A 19,133-nucleotide genomic window follows, 5' to 3' on the forward strand; every position below is an offset into this window, starting at 1 on the left:
CACAGTAAATAAGGCTGCTGTTGTAGAACTTGGAGGAAATATAGAGAACATAAGAAATAAAGCAATGGGAGGAATCACTGCACAACATGGATCTGGAAGGCTTAATTTTAGAGTGTTAAATTTCTTCTAATGTTATTACTTTCCTCTTTCACTACAAAAATATAAAATTCAGACCATACTGTCTTCCAGTTTGGATTTAAGTGCATGTGAATTCAAACTTTTAACCTTAAACTGGGTAGGCCAGCAGAGGAAAACATGAAACATACTTTACAAGTGGATTTCAAAGCTGTTTTCTGATAGTAGATGAAGACACTGGCAAGAGATCACACATTCAACTCCAAGTTTGGACAGGGAACGTTTTCTAGCTGGGGAAGTGGTCCTTTAACAATCTCTTTATACTGCTTTACACTGATGCTCTACCTTTCTTCAAAACTGGCAAGGGCTTTCCTGCTTCAATCCACCTCCTCTTCTAATATCTAGCCTAGAAGAGGCCCACAGTGAACAAATAGTGGAACATGCTCATCCTGGAAGAAAGAATGCTCTGTCATTCTGGTGTACAGGGATTGGTACTGTTGTATAGGGCAGGTGGAAAGAAGTGAGAGAGGACACGGCACACAATGCAAATGAGATTTCTTGAATAAATTTAGCTCTGTATTCTCAAAAAGCCTTTACTGAGCACATATAAATCAAGCTTTTTCAAAAATTCCTGACCTGGCCAGACAGAGGTATGCTTATGCAGGCTGCAGAAAGCACTGTCTATGGCAAAAAAAAAAAAAACAATCTCCCTGCCACAGCAAACACTTTTCTACAAAGCACATAGATCTCTGAAGAAAGATCTTCAAAAACCCATCACTGTTTATTCTCCCATGTTTATTAACAGAAATGGCAGAATTATTTGAGCTTAAATTTTAGATATATATGTGCACAAAGCATACACATAGCACAGAAAATTTTTCCTCTGAAAGCTTAACCTTTAGGTATCAAAGAACAGCACCTTGCAGAGAAGAGGGAAAAACACCTTGGAAGTATGATGTATCTGTAACTACTGTTAAAAATAAATCTTTGTTACAATTTACCATTAACAAAGTTTGTGTAATGTGATTAAATTTGCATCACGCTTTTTAAAATACATGTACATAGGTAGAACAATCACAAATTGGATACTGGAGTACATATGAAAATGAGTTAAAGTAGAGAAAGAATGACAGAGTCAGCCCTTACAAAATTAGATGTTGTTTGTGCTGAATGCAGACATAAGAGATCACAAAGCTCATCACACACTTTTACCAAATATTCCACTGGCAACATGCCCTGTTTTCATCATTTTTGTTTGCAATATATTCTGTTCAGCTTTAATACATAATACTCTTTCATACAAATATAATAAAAGGTATTTCTGCTGTAAAGTGATGTAAATTCTCCACGAAGAATTTGCTCTTTACTTCTCAAACAATGAATAGCTACACCCATTCTCAGTCTTCTCATTTCACCCTGTACAAATTTTAAAGCCATTTTAAAGCAGTATCTTTTCTGCATCATAGAACCACAATTAGTTTTCATAATAAAATACAATACACTTCCTTCAGAGTACATTTACATGAATATTTAGTAATTATTTTAACCTAGCTAGGAGGCCACTGTTAAGATACCAGGTCAGAATGGTTGCCATCAGACTGGCCACATCAATTCATATCTCAAAATCAAACTTACAAATCCTAAAAACTTACAAAATCCTAACTTACAGCTATGACAGAAACATTTCTTCTGTTAATTTGTAATTAGGAGAGAATTAAGCTAGATTCACCACTGAGGCTCAAGAAAAACAAGAGACCAATCTTCTGTGATGCAGCAATAACATTTTTACTTCTGGAATGACAGTCAAGAACTCAAAGTGGACAGACAAGATAATTCAAGAAAGGGCAGAAAAACCTGCAGAGGCTGATTTATCTGAGTAGCTGACAAGAACTTGACTCTTGTAACTGGTACCTGGTGAAATGTTTCAGATAAAGGTAGCCTAATTCTTCACAGGAAACAAGACAGGAGAAAATTCAAAAGGAATAAAAGAAAATTATTTATTTAGGCTGGTAAAGAATGCTATAATTGGGAACCATCACCAATCACCTCAGAAATGTCATGAGTTTATGGATATTGGAATCAAAGTACTTTCTTCTTAGAGAGTTAAAATGACATGGCATACGTGTAATGTAGACAAGAACATGTGGTGGCACAGTGTAAAGAAGTTTGACCCATATCACCTCTGGTGTTTCTGCTCGGTCGTAAAGTAGATGGCATCAGTAAATATAACACATCCCTTGGTGAGCAACAGAAGCTACCCTAGCTCGTGCACTATGCCTCTTCACATGCAGAATACCCACACATACGCAAAGTGGATTGGAGGTCTCTGTCCCACTCCAGGCCTCTATATGATGCTCAATTGTCCCTGGAACATGAGCACAAAGGTGTGCCAGTTTATTTTCTAAACTAGATTAACCTGCAAGACAATTTTGAGTTATGTTTTGTGAATTTTTCAGGTTGAAAAGATCAGAAATACAGTGAAAAACTTCCATGTGTCTTAAAAAATCCATTTTTTGTGAGACTTCTCAAAAGAAATTAACAACACCAGCATATAAGAATCACTTTCACGTGTCCATTTTATTTTTGGCAATCTTTACCTACGCTGACAGCAAAGTCAGGGTAAGGTCTTTCATTTTTCACCAGTATGTCCACTTATTTAAAATTTGCTTCACAGTAACCTAAAAGATACCCGTTCAAAAAAGGCAAGATAAAGGCTGATGATGTGCCCACAGCAGATGGGCAGATTGCATCTCACAGAGCCTCACACTAAAATGAAACTTCTAGATGGTAGAGTCCTCAGCCGTCATCTGAAACCATGAGGTGACCCCACCTCAAACACTGAAGGAGAGAAGAACTAAGAAAGATGGATAGCTCTCTGCAGTTTGGCACCAGTTAAAGAACACCAACATTCACTTACAAACAACAACAATAACACCAGAATGAGCACAGTTAAAAAACATGAAAACTAATCCAGATATGTGAAATTACAATCAGAACAGAAACCTTATTGTTCAGAGAGATTAAGTGCTTGGAAAAGAAATGTAAAGTATTTTGTTTAAGTTCTGTCCTTAGTTGCAATGCCACCTGGACAAAAGTTTAGCTAAATTAAACAAACTAAAGAAACATCTGTATTCTGCTGCAGTACATCCAGAATACACCAACAGCACCACTCTGTGGAATAACAGTGATTGCTCTGTAAAAGGGAAAGCTGGTTTTTCAATTTTCAGATCAACCACACTAAAGACAGAGATGCAAAGACATATTTTTTTTATATTTATATAAATTATGTAATAATTTAATGTATATTAATAATGTATATTATTAAATTAGACTAAATGAGTATATCAGTGGTATAAACCTACCACAACTATAAGATAATGAACTACCTTACCTTTACAGTACAGATTAATTTCACTTGCTCAGTTCACATATCTGGCATGCAGTTTATATATTTCATGTACATAATTTTCTTTAACATCAGTGAGTAAGGTTATATGTGCTGAACTCAGAATAGATGCTTTATGCTGTACCAAAATGGGAGCTTGATTTTCTAAATCAAGCCTTAAGTTTATACCTGAAGCTTTCATAGTGGTAGCAGCAGCAGATTCCCTGAGAAGTGATTCAAAGCTCTGGAGGAAATTAGAAAATGTAAATACCTGAGCTGATCTTCTCCTGAGTTCCTTAAGTCTGCAAAAAAATGGTCTAGAAGGAGCTTTGCTTCCTGTTCAGGTAAGAAATACGGGATGAGGCCTCAAGATAAAAGAAGCAGGAAAGGAGCAACGGGAGAATCTTCCCTGTGGATTATCCCCATGTAGAACACCTCAGCCTGACAGCCAGGTGCTTAGACTCACTTCTGAGTTGGACTGCAGATGTCAGCCAGTAATCCCACCTGATGGAGCTCAGTGGGATATAAGAAGTTTTTCCTACTTCTCTATCTCTCGTTACAGCACCTTCAGGTAGTAGTAAGCCCATAGGAAATGAGTGCAGGGCTGTGCGGTGGCTTGCTGCAGTTTTTGTGAATTCCATGGGGCCTTTCCCCTGAAAAAGAGGGGGTGGCAACAAGCTTTATAAGTCTGTGCCTTTGCTAATAAAACTTATCACTTTTGTTATGCACAACTGCAGCTGTGTGTTTTAAGGGAAAAGAAGGATTGTGGGGATAAATACCTAGGGGGGAATGAAATGAAGAGCAATTTTTTTCCATTTTTATTAGTCAATAAGATTACTCTGCTGCCTGACATTTCTATTTACTATTTTCCCAAATTCAAATACACCTTTATCTCTCAGCACTGTGTCAAGGAAAACCTGAAGGTACCATGTTTTCCAGTAGAGTAGAATTTAGAATTATCTTGCATTACTGTGCAGATGCAGTTGATGTCTTTGTTTGTGACAGCTACGAGCAGCTCTGCCTGCTTATGAAGAGGTTCATGCTAGACGACAAAAGAGCAACAACATGAAATGTGTCGATCTGCTTGAGGGTAGGAAGGCTCTGCAGGAGGATCTGGATAGGCTGGACCGATGGGCTGAGGTCAACTGCATGAAGTTCAACAGGGCCAAGTGCCAGGTCCTGCACCTGGGGTGCAATAACCCCAAGCAGAGCTACAGGCTGGGAGAGGAATGGTTGGAGAGCTGCCAAGCAGAGAAGGACCTGGGAGTGATGGTGGATAGTCGGCTGAATATGAGCCAGCAGTGTGCTCAGGTGGCCAAGAAGGCCAACGGCATCCTGGCTTGTATCAGGAACAGTGTGACCAGCAGGGCTAGGGAGGTGATCGTCCCCCTGTACTCAGCTCTGGTGAGGCCGCACCTCAAATATTGTGTTCAGTTTTGGGCCCCTCGCTACAAGAAGGACATCGAGGTGCTTGAGCGGGTGCAGAGAAGGGCGACGAAGCTGGTGAGGGGCCTGGAGAACAAGTCCTATGAGGAGCGGCTGAGGGAGCTGGGCTTGTTCAGCCTGGAGAAAAGGAGGCTCAGGGGCGACCTTATCGCTCTCTATAGGTACCTCAAGGGAGGCTGTAGCGAGGTGGGGGTTGGTCTGTTCTCCCACGTGCCTGGTGACAGGACGAGGGGGAATGGGCTTAAGATGAGCCAGGGGAGTTTTAGGTTAGATGTTAGGAAGAACTTCTTTACTGAAAGGGTTGTGAGGCATTGGAACAGGCTGCCCAGGGAAGTGGTGGAGTCACCATCCCTGGAAGTCTTCAAAAGACGTTTAGATGTAGAGCTTAGGGATATGGTTTAGTGGGGACTGCTAGCGTTAGGTCAGAGGTTGGACTTGATGATCTTGAGGTCTCTTCCAACCTAGAAATTCTGTAATTCTGTAATTCTGTGAAATCAATACTGCTACCTACCCACCAGCTCCATTTACAGACACCCCATCTAATGCGACTTTCATCTCATCCTTCCCAGCCCATCCACTTCATCAGCAACATCTTTGTGCCACTTCACAGAGGATTTCAGTGTTCCTGAGGCTGAGCAGCACCCTTCAGTGCTGCGGCAAAGGGCCTTGCTGTCAAGTGGTTTGGAAGCAAATAGTTTGGTAGCCCCCGACAAGCTAAGTAACCCATCCGCAACACTTACCTCATTTAATTTCCAAACTCCTCTTGCCTCCACCTGTTGTGGCAACCCCTCTTCAGCCTCCCCCCAAACATAAACACACCATAGCCCCCTCACCCCACCTGGGCATGGTCACAAATCCCCCTGCCCCAAGGTCTCTGCTTTGTGCTCTGCTCCTCCCTGCAGCACTACCTGGCCTTGTGAGTGGAGACTGTGCCTGTCAGGAGGAAATGCCAGTGCCACTGGCAGAGGGTGGCTCACTGGCTACCATTTTAATACCCAGGAGGTGAGGGCATGGCCATTTCTGTGCACCAGAAGGCTCCTCACAATGGGAAAAAACTGTTACCAGCCTGACTTTGAGACACTGGTTGTTCGCCATAAGTGGCGTCACAGTGGTTTAGAGTAAAGTTAAATAATGTTATTTTTCAGAGTGACGCCTCCCCTTCATTTGATGGTTGGTGTGTTGACAGCAGTGAGATTTTCAGTGCACACTGCTGGCCCTCATGAAGCGGACAGCATGTCCCCCACAAGTGCTGCTGTCACCTTTGGCATGTCTATCCCTCCCCCCCATTTTCTTATTTTCTTACCCCTCCAGCTTATTTTTTTGTTCCCAGTATTCCCTCCTGTTCTTTTAAGGATCAAGACAAGAAGAAAACGGTACAAATGTACTCAGGGTCTATTTCCTCATTCTATGAAGAACATAGCTCAAAAGTGATTAGTTCATGTTTCTGCAGCTCGGTTGCAGCACAGCAATGTTTTGTGTTAGATCTGGTGAGATAGCGAAGCACAATGAGGAAGTGCACTCCTGAGTTAAATGGATTTTTTTAATGTGGCTTAGTCACAGAGGCAAGCCCGTTAACCTGGCCAACCATAATTACTTTAAATGTAGTGGCCAGTTGTTCTCAAGTGTCTAAGGAAGGTGTGCTAATATGTCACTGAAACACATCTTTCTATGTCTGATTTTGTTTTCCATGGTGTTATAAAGGTTTTAGTTTGTATGACAAGTGCATGCAGAAGCCACATGGCCAAACCCAGTAAAATTTCACAAGGTGCTAGACATCATCTAAGTTACAAAATTAACAAATGGTGAATTCTGAATTTTTCACTATCTAACTTTAGCAATTCTTAACCATTAGCAAAACAATTGTTTTGCTATTTAACAACTACCTGCAAACGCAAGGCAGCACAAAGAACAATTTACTGTTAGCTTAAATGCCTGGACTAGAAAGCTTAAGCAGGCTGCACAAAGATCAGTTTCAGTGAAAAGCTCAGCCAAGTTGTCTTGAAAACTCATCTGTAATTTGCTACTCGTATCCTTCTTCCTTTATCTTGCCCTACTGTTCAAGTTCTTCTCTTGTTTTCAGTATCATAACCCCAAGTGTATTTTACCCTAGTTCCCACAGCACCATTTCTTTACAACTACTAATTAAAGATCCCTCTGAATAAAGACGCCTGCTTGAACAGCTAGAGTGCCCCTCTGAAAGGCCCCTTTTGTGGGTGGCCATCTTCTTGGGGACTGCAACAAAGACAAGGCACTGCAGAAGAAACACTCACTTTTAGTTTGTCGCCCCTTCAGTTGTCTGTCTCAGAGTAATGGAATGGATTACATTAGTACTCCTCAATTTCTGAGTGTAGCACTCTGGTGTGGTGAGCACTCGAGGTGTCAGATGAGTAAAACTACAGCACACCCTCACTCCAGCCTTAAATCAAAGAAATAAACTGTGAAGAGAGCTCTGAAGAAGTACTCAGATAACTGTGATGTATCATGCAAGGTTCTAGCTGTTGTTTGCCCCTCCATCTCCAAACTTGCTGAAGTACTAGTATTTCTGTAGCATTTTATTTAGTATTTATTTAGCTTTGGATACTGTTTTCCACAGTTCCGGTCAAAATGTCTAACATACGTCTGAACAAGTACATAATACAATGGGGGAGCAATTGGTCAGGGTTTTGGGCTCAAAGGTTGTAGTAAATGGTGTTACACTGGACTGGCAGCAGTCACCACTGCTGTTCCCCAGGACTCCATTTTAGGGCCAACTTTTTTCAATGTTTTTATATACTTTGTGGATGTAGGACCAAAATGCACACTAAGTGGCATTGCAGAAAATTAGGAGGACTGTTGATTTTCTCCAGGGTAGAGAAGCCTTGCACAAAGTTCTTGACAAATTAGAGAGCTGGGCAATTGCCAACTGCATTAGGTTTAACAAGAGCAAGTGCTAAATTCTGCACCTGAGAAGGGGCAGCCCTGGGTATACATACAGATTAGGGACAAGAGGCTGGAGAGCATCTCTGTAGAAAGGGATCTGGGGATTCTGGTCAACAGCAAGTTGAACATGAGTTAGCTGTGTGCCTTGGTAGCCAAAAGAGCCAGCCATGTCCTGGTGTGCATCAAGTAGAGCATTGCTCGCCAGTCAAGGGATTGTTCCACTCTACTCTCTGCTGGTGTGAACTCGCCTTGAGCACTGTGTGCAGTACGGGGCACCACAATACAAGAAGGATGTATACAACTTTCAGAGTGACCAAAAGAGGGCTACCAAGTTGGTGAAGGGTCTGGAGAAGATGCGTGAGGAGCTGCTGAGGCCCCTTGGTTTGTCCAGCCCCGAGCAGAGCAGGCTGAGGGGAGGCCTCATGGCGGCCTGCAGCTCCCTCACGAGGGGAGCGGAGGGGCAGGCGCTGAGCTCTGCTCTCTGGGGACAGCGACAGGACCCGAGGGGACGGCATGGAGCTGGGACAGGGGAGGGTCAGGCTGGGGGTTAGGGAAAGGATCTGCACCCAGAGGGCGTCAGGCACTGGGACAGGTTCCCCAGGAAAGTGGTCACAGCATTGAGCCCACTGGAGTTCAAGAAGCATTTGGCCACCACACTTTTAGACAGACATACAGTCCGTTATTTCGGGAGCCATGTATGAAGCCAGGAGTTGGACTCAGTGATCCTTGTGGATCCCTTGCAATGTGGGATATTTCATGATCCTATGAAGAAGAAACAGACCTAAAGTGATCATCACTTTTGTAAATTGTAAATCATATACAGTTAAGGTTATTTCACACTATAAAAACATTCTAATTAATGCATATTGTTGATATGATAATTGTTTCTTAATGACCATTTCTTGTTCTGCCTATGCTCGAACTTCACCATGCATGGACACCTTAGCATGTGAACACCTCTATCAGCAGCAGAGAGGCCACATCTCTCTGGATGCACATGCTTGTGTCATTTCTGGAGCTGCTGAACTTACTCCACGAATGAGCTGCTCTTGAAAACAGTGCTGCGGAAATGTGTACAGTCAGAAACTATACTGAAAATTGCTGAAAACCAAGGCCTACATCTATAGGGTGATACAGATCAATGCTTTATGCTTGTGGCAGGTGTCATAGAAACAAGTTGCCCTGGAGACCCTAGCTTCCCCAATGAGCATTCACCCGTGGAGTGGCTCTTTCAGAATCATCCTGAGAACAATTCTTTGCTTGCTGTTGCCATCATTCTTCATGTCTTGCTCACAGAAGCTTATTTTCTTAATGTGGGTTACTTGCTCTGTGTATAGCACAGTGAGTACTGCAGCTTTCATTCATCCCAAAGGCAACCATCTCTGTACTCTCTGTGAGTAAATCTCCTGGGATGCATAAGTTCATCATAATTTACATTTGCTCTTGAACAGCATCCCTGTAGGGTTCTTGAAATTGCATGTTATAGTATCTGAGTCTTCTTAGCTCTAGCTGAAGGCCACAAAACTCAAACAGAAAAGGTTGTTTGATATCAGCTCTTGCTCTTCCTGCTTCATGTCAAATGTTGTTGTTAAATATACCAATGTAAAGCCTCCTTTGGCTAAAAGTGAAATATACTTCTCATACTCAGACCTAACAAAGAACAGGAATTGACCTAGGCATTTTATTGTCATGTCCTCCAAATACAAGTAACTTTACAGAAGGAAAAAGTCATGGATGTGGAGTATAAATTCCTCTGGGGCTTTGTTTTTATTTTCAGTGCAAGAACCCAGGCAGCACTGATTTGATTTGAGCATATGACTGTGAGATATTGTTTCCTACCAATGAGCCTACGGGGATGTGAGAGTAAATTCAGAGGGAGCAGGACAAGGCTTTGAAGAATGTCACTGTTCAGGTCTACTGACAGAGAAGAAGCATATCTATACAGACAAAAGAAACTAGTACAAACCATGAATCTTCATACCAAAGGCTCAGTCTGTCCCCACTGATAACAAGCAATATTACTGGCAGAAATCAGCCTGGGTTGTTTTTTTCCCTACTGAAAATTGATGGTAAAATCATGAGCTTGCTGACAGACAATCTGTTCATTGCATTAATTATTCAATATAAACTGTTCACCCTGGTCTTCCATAAGACATATCTCCTCCTACTCTTTTTTGCTCTGCCTCCATCTTCCTCAAGTTCTGACTGCATAACAGTGCAACTCATTCCACTGAAGCCTTTCCTAGCCACTTCTGCTTATTGCACTCACAGCTTTAATATTCAGCTTACTCATAGCTCAGCAATTTTTGTGCTTATCTAGTGTCTACAAAGGCAAGATGCCGAGAAATGTGGAAAATAAATGAGCACTACTTGGGGGGAGGGGAATAAAGAGCAATGTGACCCATAGTTCTGCAGACTCTGTCAGAAGATGTAACTGGCAAAAATCATTTCCTTAGTGATGGATTCTGCACAATAATCCCATAAAACCCCATTTTGTCCCAGGAACTTCAGGGGAATAACCTGTACACTGATGTGTTTTTTTTCAGGTGTGTTGATCAGGTGTAATTAAGGGTGTATTGGGTTCTTAAACTTCTGTATAATCCAATAAATTGAAAAAAAAAAAAAAAAAAAGAAAAATCAAAAGCTTTGATAAACCTCCTGCATTAAAAGAAATCCTGCAATCTACCTGTTCGTCTCAAAAAGCTCTTTGTAATGACTGATGCTCATGTATTCAAAGTGTTCCCAAAAGGCCTTTATTCATCAGCAGAGAGTTCAGCACAGGCAGACTAGAAACACATAGCATGGAGCTGTATTTCTGAAAAATCTTGCATTAACATTTCTCCCCTTGACCAGCTAATGTAACTCACACAGTCATCTCTCTGTTTCTGCTGTCCTTTCCTCCTTGCCCTTCTCAGCCACACATGGCATCAAATGGTGTATGATGCCTAGATGGATGCTCTTCAGTATCATCACTTGGGTGGGCTATGCTTGCCAAGAAACTTATGTTTGTGTGCCAGGGGTACACACAGTAAACATAGATACTTCCATGCTCTTACTGCACTGTGTGCTGCAGTTTCATGACCTGTGGTTAAAAATCATACTCCTTTCTTTCCTTGCTGTGTAGCCAGCCAGCTCTTAGTCCTACGTTTGCATATTGCAAGAGAGACTCTGCCTCCAACGTGTCACTTGCACCAGAAGAGGTAATAGTGTACAGTATAACTGTGGAAGTGACAGATTGCTGTGTATTGGAGTCCTACCTCTAAGTTGCTAGGTGTACCAGGTGCATTTAAAATTACTAGAGGTTGTTTTTTTTTTTTTAAGTCAGAGTTCCTAAATATTTGAATAAAAATGGAATAAAGTGTCCATATTGATCTCCCAAGTGATACTGCTCTTTCACAAAGGGATTTCTGAGATTATTTCCTTGTTTCTAGGCAACCCTGCTGAGGAGAAAGATAAATTAAACATTGTGCTAACAGATTGACATATAACTTTGACAGTTATTTTTAACAAATGTAAATCTAAATTACTGCACCCAACAGCTTCATTCAAATCTGTGATCTCGGCTACCATAATACCTCTAATTAATTTCTTTTCACTTTTGCCTGAGAAGCAAAATCCTCAGAAAGCAATCCAGAACTATAATTATTGCCAGGGTGATATGGGCAGGCATGGTGCTTGTTAAAAAAATACACCTGATGGCTTCTTCCCCAAGATGCTGACAATCTAAACTATAAAGACAGATTAATTGTCCATGTATGGATGAGAGGAGGCATGAGTGGATTCAGTCTGAAGAGTGCAGAAATGCTAGAAATTAGTTCATTTCCTGTTCTACAGAGAAACTTTGGAGATCAAGCAACGGCGAATGCTTGCCTTTTTCTTCTGTACACTTCTGTTTATTTATCAAGAATCTATAGAAAAGTCCTAGTTCCCTCAAACACAGAAAGAGCAAACATCAGGACAAGGTTCCGTATTACCCACAAGATTTTTTTTCCCTGGGGAGCACACTAATTCTTTTCCTTTTTTTGGGGCCAGACTTGGGCAGACTCTCTTCTGCCTGCTGGCTTATTCCCCTTGATTTTTTTTATTTTTTTAATTTTTACTTTTTTGCTGTGCATACATAGCTTGCCAAATAATCCTCTAATGCCTATTTGCGACAAAAAGCCCTTTTGCCTGTTGCCTTGGATGGTGGTCCTATTGTTTCAGCTCTGCCTCTGTCACTGTGTAAAGTCCCTTGATTGTTCTTTGTGCTAAAGTGGAACTATGAATGCTTAACATATGTTGTAAGCATGTCTGTGATTATGAGCTGGCATATGTCACTGGTAACACTAGCTGAAGGACACTTTTACTCCAGACCTGAAGAACAAATGCTTGTGCATAATCGGGTGACAGCCCACTCAGCCAGCACAAGTTCACGGCCTGGCTGAGGGGACCAGCAAAGCCAAACAGGAATCAAGGACCTTAGCTGAGGGTAGGCTTCTCCCAGTGTTGATACAACTAGAATATTGTCTCAAACAAAAATATTAGATAGCACAGTACAATAGAAATATAATAATGAAACATAATCCGATAGTTTATTCTGATGAACTTTTGATTCCCAAAAGATCATCTAGAATATTCCATATTGTCCCTGAGTCTTCAGTGCAAACAGTTCAGTGCAGATGATCAGTGCCAAAAGTGGCGAGTCTGCTTCTGTTCCTCCTGCACTGATGGTAAAATTTCCATGAAGTAGACCCTAGGTGACTTAATCAGCATCTGATGAAATTTAGTATCTTCTCTACCTTGATTTGCATACCTTCTAATTCTAGCAAAGGCAAAGATAATTACTGAATGCAAATGAGCTAATAAAGATGCTGCTTGGGAGCAGATGTCAGTGAAAATAAAATTCACAAATAAATCTCTGCCAATCTGTTTCCTATGAGACCATGATACAATATTTTCTCCTTCATTTTGGTTTGTTGTGGCAAAATCCATGGGCTTTTCAGTATGTGAATATCGTACCATTACCTCAGATGTATTAGCAAAAATCTGCCTTTGGCAGATTACAAGTTGTGCCCTATTATATGTATCATGCTTTGGTAGACATTAGCTGCAGGGGTCTCCACATTCAGTAATACCACAGATACCAAGATAATCTCATCTCTGAATCGTTGTGTGCTCTAACTCAGCAATACTGGATGATAGAAGTGAGTACACTTCTCCTTTTTCTCTCCTGTGACTTGACATCTCCCAGCTGCAGGTTGTGACACTTGGCTGGGTGCCTCGATAACATGAAAGGGTACTCCAGACATGTAGGTCTCTCATCTGGTGGCAGCTGAAGCTGCTGGTCTTGGGATCTTGCTGTTGCAAAAATGTTAGCTATAATATGACTTTTTTTTTTTTTTGGTCAAATTCCTTTTTGTGTCTCCATAAGTAGTCTGTTCATAGTGTCATTGTGGCAACATTTTGATCTTTTTCCTCTCTTCCCCTCTACCTCGTGGAAACTGATTTAACATAATTGCTTCCAAGTAATGCAGTGAATGGGAGAAAGTCTAATATGACCATCATTAAAAGAAACATGCTCTTCATTATTCCAAGAGGGAGCCATAGAGATATCTGGTAGCCCTGGAGAATTTAAACCACTTAAAATAAGGGTCAATTTGGTGGCTATGGAAACTGTAATTATTCTACCCTCTAATTAAAGGGATGCACCAGGCTGTCAAGTTGGCTGGCTGACTGCATGCTAAGACTCACCATATTTCATTAATGAAAGCAGAACAGAAATGTATGCTGTATGTGGGAGGGACATACCTTGAAAGAGTCTCTTTAAAAGGCAGGTTATCTAATAAGACAAGAGCAGCAATACTTTTTATGCTAGTACTGTTCATACAATGATCAGAACATGAATTCAGGAATGAGCACTGCTGCTTAAGCAGTAAGGGAGGATGACCTATGCCTCTGATATCCATGAGTTATTTAGTTGTGTGGTGCAGAATGGGCTCTTGTTAATCATAGCAGAGTATTAGATGTCATTCACAAAAAATAAAAACAAAAAGTGTTCTTTCATGTGAGCGTGGAAATACAAGCTAACATATTTATGCTTTATATTAAATCAAAATCAGTAATGATAACATTCTTTTCCAGCTTGAAATAAGTACTATGAATATGACAACTGCTTTTAATACTGAGGAGAAGCTTTACTACAGAGTTACAGAAGCTTTATCACAGAAGCTTTCCAAGACATTCTAAATGCACAATAGTTATATTTCAGTAATAGAATTTTAATTTTATTATTTACTTATTTAAAAAAATATATGTGTTCAGCTGAAAGTGCAAAAATGGACTTTGCTTCTTTGTTCTAGTGCTCCCATGGACAACAGAACATTACTAGAACATGTAAAATGCAGCCATATTACATCACTGCAGAGATTGCAAAAACAAGAGAGACCTTCTCAGTCTGTGTAAATTACTTTTCTTAATTGCTGTTAACTTATACAGACAAATAAGTAGAATCTGGAGCCTTTCTTAAGTTTTGACTTTAACACATGCAGCCTCACTTTAGATGTCTACAAGGTCAATCCATAATTAAATACCCGATCAACAGTCTTAACTTTCAGACACACTAGTCATTCACAGCTCCCTTTTAGTGCCAGTACAAGATACAGATGTCTCTTAAATACAAGTCCAAACGTGGGCAGTTCAGCTCCCCAGCAGTACATGGGACAGATATGACACGGGTGCATGGAGTACAGGATGGTTTCTGTCTTACTCCTCGAGCAAGGATTTGTTTTAGACAGACCTTCATTTTGGAAGAGTACAGATACCATACTGAAATGATCCTTCGTTTGCTGAAAAGATACTTCAGGTGAGCTTATTTTAAATAACCAGTTTTAGATGCATAAGAAAATTATTTTGTTCTTCCCCTACTGCACAGTCTACATAAGGAATAAACAAGCCAGTGGGTGGCAGTACAGCCTATTGCTGGGCAGGAATCAAGCAGCACAAACGAAGAATGGGCGAATTCAGGCTGAGGCAGAAAATCCCACGGGAAACATGAACCTGAAATGCATTCGTATACTCGAGATTCGAATAAAACAGCACGTTGCACTGAGCTTCCAGTTCGTTTTATCATTATTCTAAACTGCTGCTATATTTTTAAGTAAATAGCTTAAAATTCATGGGCTTGTAGAATGGCTTGGGTAGGAAGGGACCCTGAAGATCACCCAGTTCCAGCCCCTGCCATGGGCAGGAACACCTCCCACCAGACCAGGTTGCCCAAAGCCCCATCCAGCCTGACCTTGGACACCTCCAGGGATGGGGCAGCCACAGCTTCTCTGGGCAACCTGTGCCAGGGCCTCACCACCCTCTGAGTGAAGAATTTCCTACTGATGTCTAATCTAAATCTACTCTCTTTTACCTTAAAAACATTACTCCTTGTCCAGTACCTGCCTATATAAAAAGTCCCTCTCCACCTTTTTTACAAGCTCCTTTAGGTACTGGAAGGTCTCCCAGGAGCTGTAAGGTCTCCCAGGAGCCTTCTCTTCTCCAGGCTGAACATCCCCAGCTCTCAGCCTTTCTTCTCAGGAAAGGTGTTCCAGCCCCCTGGTCATCTTTGTGGCAAACTTCCTGAGGGTGCACTTGATCACACTGTCTGTGTCATTGATAAATGTATTAAACAGTACCAGTCCCAAGACAGAGCCCCTGAGGGACACCACTTGTCACCAGCCTCCACCTGTCCGTAGAGCCATTGACCACCACTCTCTGGGTGCAGCCATCAAGCCAGCTCCTTATCCACCAAATATTCCACCTTTCAAGTGCATATCTCTCCAATTTATAGATACAGATATTGTGTGGGACTGTGTCAAAGGCCTTACAGAAGTCCAGGTAGATGACATTGGTTGGCAAATTCTTAAAACTCTTTGAACCTAATTTGCGATTTAAAATAATCTCCTTTTTTACTGTCTTACCTCCTTAATGAGAAGAGTCCTGAGAATCCAAGGCAGTAATTTACTGAGACACTGTTTAGGTTATGTCTCATAAGGAGTTGTTATATGCAGGCAATAAATAAATACATAAATAAATGAAGATTTGTTTTCCATACCTGAGTGTGAAGCCCTTTCAGTGGGAGACAATGTTACCAGACTAGTGTCCTGAACAGAGTGGATTGAGTAGACTGAGTATTTTTACAGATAATTGTGTGAGAAAAATCTCAAATAATTTTCTTCAGACAGGATCTTCTGTGAAGCTATGTTATTTGTGATTGCAATGGCGGGTGTCCTGCCAATTAGGAGTGCATTTTAGTAAACAAATCATAACCTTTTATTCCCTATTACCTGACACCTGATCATCTCCCCTGTTTCCTCATCGGTGTAGTACTACAGGTGCACAAGCTACTCGACGCATCTCTATACCATATATGTACAATTTTATTTTCGTCAACCCTTTAATTTCTCCCTTTTCCCCTCTTCTTTTCTCCTTTCTTATGTTTTGAGAACCTGTGATCTTTGTTTTACCATTCCCACACTGCTCATCCTGTTTTTCTCAAGCTTCTACCTTATTTTGGAAGACTGAGGCCTTCTACTGTTCATTTACCTACTTGTCCATTTCTCCTTGTTATGAATACACAACTACCTTGGAATACAGAAAATTAGTTCTTTACTGCAAAAACACAACTTAGTTTCTCACAATTGCTGTTATTGGAGTATTAATTATTAAATTAAGCTCTGATTTCCCTTTAAAAAGTTTTGGTTTTGTTTTTGTTAGATGCTGCAAATATTGGTTTTCAGATATTCTCATCTGTATACTTGGAAGGAGAATCTTCTTAGTAGAAATTCACCTTTTTAATTGACACAAAAACAAACAAGCAAAAAACGTGCTCTGGCTTTGAACCAGAAGTTTGAATTTTTTTACTATCTTCACCACAGGCAGCTGAATTTCTGCACCTCCCAATTTCTGTGGAAAATATCATTTTGAATTATATTCTCTTTCTTCCTTCTTCTCATGTTTAAAATCTTTGTAATTGTTCTTCCAACTTCTCTTTATCCTTAATTTATTAACCTCACTTGGCAATGTTAGTTTAGTTGTTTGTTTTAGTAGGGAATACAGAATAGTATTTGGTTCATAAATCTATGTAATCAAATTTAGATTGTATTAAAAATTGTTGTTGGTTTGGTTTGGTTTAACAGACTTTGGCTTAATAGACTTCACTGAAAATCAGTAGATACAGTCCAAATAGCCATATTCATCTGACAAAAAACTCAGAGCATATACAAATACAAAATACAAATTCAGCTCATGCTGGCGGGATGGCTTAGGTTTAAATGGTGACAGATGCAATAGGATTGTGGCTCTTGGCTAGAGATGTCTGGGGTCAACACAGCATAAAAAGCATAAACCATATTTACCCTCAACTCTGTCTGCCTCAGTGTTTCCCTATTTGTACCAAGTGAGGTTGATGCAGAAAAATCAACATCCAGTGATTACATATCATTCTTTGAAGTGATGGCAGAAGCTAGAATAGACATACTGTAGTGACACCCAAGATACAGAACTCATTGTTGATGTATACAAAAATTCAAGCCAGCTTTTCCCACCAGAGGATGTAGTCTTGTGGCCACATCTGGTGTAAATTAAGTACAGCTGGATGGAAACTTACAGAATCCCATACAGCTCACATACCCAGAGCAACAACTCTCAGCATAACAGTATTCATCTGCTTTCATGTGCAGATCTTCCTTAAAAAGAAATGCTAGCTTTGGGGAAGAACACAGGAAACTGAAACCATTATTTCCTTTGTGGAAGCTGATACCGACAACATCAGATATCTGTGCAATGCACTGTTGATTTCATGGATGTTCATCTTGTTGGTAGAGGAAGGATGTTTACTATAGGATCTTTCTCCTGCAACTTGCCTAAGACCTTGGTTGCTGGTACTTTTGTATTTTGGGAAAGCCCTTTGCATCTTACATGTAGGGGCATGTGGTACCGGTCAGGATACTTTAATATAGAAGAGAGAAAGCAGTTTAGCAGAAATCAGAACTGGATACATGTAACAGCCTGCAGGACCTTTAAAGTGAATAAGGAAAAGCACCTTTCATTTCCAGGAAAAATTAAAAAAAAAAAAAAAAAAAAAAAGAGAGAGAGAGACAAAATAAAAATAATAATTAAAAAAAAAAATCATTTAACTGAGAAGTCTCTTCTGTTTTGAAGGGAAAGCAGTACTTGAGAAGGAACAGAGCTATGTTTCTCAGGGCTGGTACTCTGACATTGTTCTGTACTCTGCAAAAATGCCTTCACAAAATATTTCTGTGAAGTAATCCCCAAGGAGAACAGTATCTGTACCTTACACTAGCCCTGTAGACAATTGCACTACAGATGCTGCAGTCCTCAAAGAAAGACTGCCCAGGTGCAAGTGGAAAATGCTACAGCAATTCCATTTGTCAACATAAATCATCAGCAAAAACATGTCTTAGTAAAACAATTTCAGTAATTCTAACTGACTTTTACCCAAGATTCATTTCTCAAGGTTGTTTCAGAAGATGTTAAACAAGGCTACTTTTTTTTCTCTTCCAGTGCTGGAAAGTGTAGATTTCCAGTAATCCATGCATTAAGAAATCCGTTTACAGAGATCATTAGGAGCAAAACATGCAGGTGTTCTTGGAAAGCAGCTGTGACATACAGATATCTGTGCTATATATTTGGGTCAAAGTGTGATGGGAATTTTTAGTTTCACTGAAGTGCTAATGAATCAGCATGAGATTTGGAAATAGATATTACTGGTTTGGTATTAAAAAAAAAAAAAAAAAAAGCTTATCAGAAAGGAAACAGCAAAATAATAAAAATAATAAAAATAATAAAAAATAATAAAAATAATAAAAATAATAAAAATGAAATAATAATAATAAAGCCTATAAAACATTTTATCCTAGAGATATGAGACCTTAAACAATAAGAAAAAAATGTGCATATATCACACATCGCATATTTTATCATATCCTGTCATATACAGTATTAATTATCTGAAAGCATACTCTAGACCATATGACCTTGCCAGCTGCCAACAGCTAGAGAGGCAATGACTCAACTCACTGATCACTCTGAGAGCAGAATCACTACGGGAAATCCTGCACAGAGTAATACATATTAATGACCAACTCATTTTTGAGGGGGCAGCTTAGAGAACACACTTTGATGTTCTTGCCTGGGCAGAAGTCTCATTGTCACCCTGACTCAAACAAATGGAATGCACTAAGGCATGACTGACTTAGGTGGAGGGGAAGGGTGTAGTCTGAGATCTGTAGCAAAGTCTGTATTTTGAAACTGACAACTCACA

Source organism: Aythya marila (genome assembly GCF_965140915.1).
Source record: "Aythya marila genome assembly, chromosome: Z".
Taxonomy (NCBI): domain Eukaryota; kingdom Metazoa; phylum Chordata; class Aves; order Anseriformes; family Anatidae; genus Aythya; species Aythya marila.